Here is a 6,000-nt window from a genome sequence, read left to right on the forward strand (position 1 = left end):
TCGGAATAAGGGAAACATGAGAGGTTCAAACAAAACAAAAGTAGGGACCTAATTGAAGGACTAATCAAATCAGTCGGGCCGTGATGGGATTACTCATGGTTCAGGGGCCGAAATTAAAGAAAAATAACGTCCAGGGGTCAATTTACGTTTAAATCATGACTTAATTGAACAAGATCTGGAAGTTATGTGGGCTTTAATGTGATTTCATCATAGGGCAGGGGCCAAACTGAAAATTTCCAGATTTTTGCAAACAAATGGTTCGCTGAATCTTTCTTCTTCAACGAATTTCACCAGAATTTCATCTCCTTTCATTCCAAAAGAAACAAAACTCACACAAACTCAAATCACGCAACAAAATCCATAAGTAAAACAGAAAAATCAAGAACCAAAGGGGAAAATGAAACAAAATTTAAACCAGAAATCTCTGTCAAACACTCTCTTGGCCCTTGGTTCTTCACCAGCGAACTCGCTGGCTATCTTCTGGCAAGCATTGGACTTGCCAAAATTTCGTTTCCCTCATGCGCGAATGGGCAAGTCAAATTGCCCTTTTAGCTTTGTTTTTCAGTTGAGGAATTTCATCAAACATAGAGTGAACATTCTTGCAAACTTGGTTTCTCAAATGGACCGCTATTAAACCCAACCCAGAACCCTTCATTCAATCATTTCCACAATCAATTCCATGTATTTCAGCAAGAAAGCATACGAATATAAGCAACCCACAAGGAAAAAGAAAAAAAAAATAGAAGGAACCGAGATAAGAGGAAAAGAAAAAATGAAAACACAAAACCAAACATTCATGCGAATTCTTCAAAGACTGAAACTGAAAGTGTGAAGAGGGCATTACACAGCAATTCCGGAGATGATTCAGAAGATGGTGGTTGCGATGACAAGTTCCGGCAATGGCGGCTCCAGCAACGATGACCGAAATTTCTACTCCTCTGCTTCTCAATCCTTTTCTGTTTTGCCCTTTTTCTTTTGCCCTGTGGCTCTCTTCAAAATTTCCCAGCTCCGGCCATCCTTTTCCAGCCGTCCGCCTCTGTTTTTCTGGTTCCTCACCTTACAACCTCTATCCATCAGCCGCCCTTCCTCTTTTCCTCTTCTTCTCTCAAGCTCTCAGACCTCCCTTTTTTGTAGCCGAAGCCCCTCTGTCCTCTGATTTTGTTTTCTTGTCCGATATTTTCCTCCTTGGCTTCAGTGGTTTTCTTCCTTTCTCAAACCCTCATCTTCTTCCTCCCGTTTAAGAAACCCTCGGTCCTTGCTTTTCCTTTTCCCTCTGTTTTTTCTTATCCAAACCCGTAGCCTTTTCTCTCAGCCTAGCTTTCGGTCCTTCACTTGGTTTTTCTTTCTCCGTTCAGCCGTCAAAACCTTCCCAGAAAGCTTCCCTCAGCTTTCAGATTTCCCCTTTGCTCTTGCCTAAGACTCCCTCTCTCGTTTTCTTTTTTTCAAAAACCTCGCCGCCCTTTCTTTTTCATCTGTTTGCTCTCCTCAAGCCCGTCAACCCAGTTCTCTTTCTCGGTCGTTTTCAGTTTTTGTTCCAGCCGTCCCCCTCGTTCTTTTTTTTGTTTCCGCCGTCACCAGCTCTTCCAATATCTCTTTAACCCCTTAACCCCCTTTCATCCAAAACCCTAGCTGTCCCCCTTTTCCTTCCGTTTTCCCTTGTTTTTATTTTTTAGCCCTCACAAAATTCTACCTTGACCCCCAAAAATTCCTTAACTTCCCAAGTGTCCCTAACACCTCAACCCTTAGGTGCTTAGTTGTCTAAAACATAGAAAAGACACTTGTCCAAGTGCATGCAGTCCCACTTGTCATTTTCACTCTTTTTTCCTTTTTCCTTTTCTCTTTTTATTTTGTTTTTCCTGAAATTTAATGTGAAGCCAAAAATAAACTAGAACAAAAATAACAATAATAAAAATAAAAAATAAAATAATAATAATAAATAATAATAATAAATGAAAACCCTAAAATTGAAACAAATAAAGCTAAGATTAAATTAATTAAACAAATAAAGTTAAAAAATCAAAAATTTGGTGTCTACACTTGCCCTCTTATTCTCTCGGTTGTGGCCGGAAAGGAAAGAATAGAACCAGAAGTCTCTCTCTCTCTCGGTTGGTCTTGAAGTCAGGCAAGAAAATGAGCTAAGTCCTCACTTTTCTCTCGGTTGTTCTTCTTTTGCTCTTAGCAAATTGATACCAACTGGAATCCACCGAATTTTAATCCTCTGTTCGGTCTTATGCTTATCTGAGAATGATCAATTCAATTGCAGGTTAAAATGGTCTTTTGACATTACCTTATTTACTTGCTAAGGAGTTGAAATTTTATCATCTTCAAATATTGCCTCAAACTTGAGTTTGTTCCAATTTGCATACCACTATAAGAATTTTCTCACACCATCTTAGGATATTTTCTAAATTCTCAATTTTATAGGGATTCAATTAGGCATTTAATGTTGACCTTGGTCCCTAACTTTTGATGATTACAAAACAAATGGATGTTGCAAACATCTCCTCAAAGGCTTTTTCAGTAATGAAACAAATCAAGTTCAAAGATTAAGCACATTTGAAAAAGACAGAGTATGCTGAACTTGTCGGACGCTCAAGAAGACAGTACCGGACGTCCGATAATCATTGCACAACTTCGGACGCATGCTTCGGATGTCCGATAGGATCCTTCGAAGTCGACAAAACTATCAGACGCTGAATCCGTCTCTACCGGACGTCCGATAGAAATAAGATAATTTCTCAAATCTCTTTGTTTGCTGTCGGACGCACAAAAAGCTTGCACTGGATGTCTGAAAGAATTGAAGAAAATCTCTTAAATTCACTGCCTGCTGTCGGACGCATAAAACAGGGCTATCGGACGTCCGACACTCCAACGGCTAGTTGACTCTTCAACTACTTTCTATCCATTAGAAGCACTAATGAGGCACTTTCTTGATCCTATATAAATAGTGGTTGGTCAGATATTTCAAACAACTTTTGCACACTGAAGATACAAAAGATCTAGAGATATTTTAGTGAGAAAATACTCTTCAAGAAAAATTTGTAGTCTTAATGGTGTGAGGTTCATTGTAAGCTTTTCATTTGTGAGTGAATACTTCATGAGTGTAGCTCTGCGAGGGTTGTCCTGAGGGATAGTAAAACATCCTAATTTGACCGAGTGGAGTTCGGAGCAAGGAGGAGGTGAACCTTCCTTTGTACACAAGAGTGATTGTAATTCATCAATTTGAAGTAGCTTATCTGAATTAATCTACAAGCCCAAGAGGAGTTGGGTAGTTAATTGGTTTGCAATTCTTTCCTTTTTATTTACTTATTGTTACGTTTGTGTTCTTTAAATTGATTATCTCTTCTACTCCCAAACAGTTTTGCTTTCTTGTTTATTGTCTCATTGGTTGTTTTCGGGCCTTACAATTGGTATCAGAGATTAGTCTCCTAGAGATTAAGCTCAATCGATTTTGGAGTACATATGACAACCAACAATGCTATGTTTTTTGAAGGACATTCCGTCATTAGACCACCTATGTTTAATGGGTCAAATTATGTGAGTTGGAAAGAAAGAATGATTATTTTTTTGCAATCTATTGATATTGAATTGTGGTTTATTATTAGTGAAGATCCATATGATGCCTCTCTTATAGATGAAAATACTTAGAGATCTAGACCAAAAACAAGAAGTGAACTGACTGCTGCAGATAGAGCTCATCTCACATTAAATGCAAAAGTCATGAATGTGTTATATTGTGCTTTAGACTCAAATGAATCTATTAGAGTCAAAGGCTGCAAATCAGCCAAGGAAATTTGGGATAAACTAAGAGAAATTCATGAAGGTAGTGAGAATGTTAGAGAACAAAAGAAGTCCATTCTAATTACAAAGTATGAATCCTTCAAGATGCAACCTCATGAAAACATTGATGAGATGTATTGTAGATTCAATGACCTCATTAAGAATTTGGAGGTGTTGGAAAAAGAATACTCTCTAGGTGAGAAAAACAGAAAAATTCTGAATGCTTTATTGAAGAATTGGGAGAGTAAAGTGACTGCCATTGAGGAAACCAAAGATCTAAATACCTTGCCTATTAAATCTCTCATTAATTCACTGACTTCTTATGAGCTAAAACTCAAGTCCAAAGTGCAGGAAGAAGAAGACGCAAAAGTGAGAAAGAATATTGCTCTGAAGGCTTCACAAGATGAAGATGATACAGCCTCCGTGAGTGAAGATGACATGGAAGGTGATGATAGTGATATTGCACTCATCACACGAGATTTCAAAAGAATACTCAACAAGAGGAGATTCAGAAAAGGTGGACCTAGTAACTCCTTCCCGAATCATCAAACAACTTGAGAAACAAAGAGAAGCTAGAGTTCAACAAAAAGCAAACTGATAAGTGCTTTGAATGCGGTCAACCTGGACACTATGCAAGTGAGTGTCCAGTGATGAAGAAGAAAGAAGGAAGAAAATCACGATTCAACAAATTTCAATTCACATGGAATGAGTGCAATTCCGATGGTGAAATTTAAGAGGATGAAGAATCTGTTCAATTGGTTTTTATGGCCATTGGAGATGATGAGGTAACATCTTGTAACTTTCAATTTGAAAGTGATGATGAAACTGATGATGATCTTGAATCTTTCATTATAAAATTGCATGATAGTTTGAAAGAATCCTATGTTAGAAACAAGGAGTTAAAATAGAAAATTAGTTTTTTGCTTCGAGATAATGCAAATCTTTTTCAACAAAATAAAAAGTTGAAAGCTGAAAATGATTACTTCAAAAAGAGTGAGACTGCTTTACACTTTGAGCTTGATAGAAAAACAAAACTTTGTGAATTGTTTAAAAAGGAACAAGGTGATTTGAAAAGAAGAATGGATGGTTTAAATGAGTTGCTTAAACACAAGAAACCAGTCTGTTTTCAAAAGAATAGGTTGAATTCTAATTTCAACAAATTTGCTATTTATAAGAGAAGACAAATAAGATTTATTAAACATGTTCATATAAATAACTCCTTCATTATGTGTAATTTCTGTTGTTAAAAAGGTCACATGAAAAGTGATTGCTATGTGAAAAAGAATATAAAAATGCATGAAATGCATGTGGATAGTTAGACATGATGCTAACTCTAACAAGTAGGAGATATTGGTAAGATTGATGAGATTCTTGTTCATAATGCTTTTCTGTAATTCTTTTTTGAAGTTTCTGATGCTTAGAACTGAGTTTTTTCTTGATGTTTTTGAATATTACTGAATTTATATGATATCAAAAAGGGAGAAAAAAGAATAATTCTGATCTAATGATGATTTGATTTGTTAAACTCTCTGTGATATGTTGGTATGTTGGTGATTACTGATTTCTGGTATCATTTCTCTGTTTTTGTTTGGATTGTTGGATTCCCTGTCATTGTTGCTGGATTACGGTATGAGTAAAATGTTTGGATTGTTGGATTCCCTGTCATTGTTGCTGGATTAGGGTATGAGATTTTTACTCTCACCTTATGATGACAAAAAAGGGGAGGTATAGATGCTATGTGTAAGGGGGAGTTATTCTGAATTCATAAGTTTAGATGCATTGTGTGAGGGGGAGCTTATGCTTATATGCTCAATTTTTTTCTTTTTTCCATCTATTGTTTTGTCATCATCAAAAAGGGGGACAATGTTGACCTTGGTCCCTAGCTTTTGATGATTACAAAACAAATGGATATTGCTAACATCTCCTCAAAGGCTTTTTCAGTAATGAAACAAATCAGGTTCAAAGATTAAGCACATTTGAAAAAGACAGAGTATGCTGAACCTGTCGGACGCTCAAGAAGACAGTACTGGACATCCGATAATCATTGCACAACTTCGGACGTCCGATAGGATCCTTCGAAGTCGACAAAACTATCGAACGCTGATTATGTCTCTACCAGACGTCCGATAGAAACAAGATAATACGCACAAAAAGCTTGCACCGGATGTCCGAAAGAATTGAAGAAAATCTCTTAAACTCACTGCTTGCTGTCAGACGCAT

This window comes from Coffea arabica, chromosome 6c (genome assembly GCF_036785885.1).
Source record: "Coffea arabica cultivar ET-39 chromosome 6c, Coffea Arabica ET-39 HiFi, whole genome shotgun sequence".
Lineage (NCBI taxonomy): Eukaryota > Viridiplantae > Streptophyta > Magnoliopsida > Gentianales > Rubiaceae > Coffea > Coffea arabica.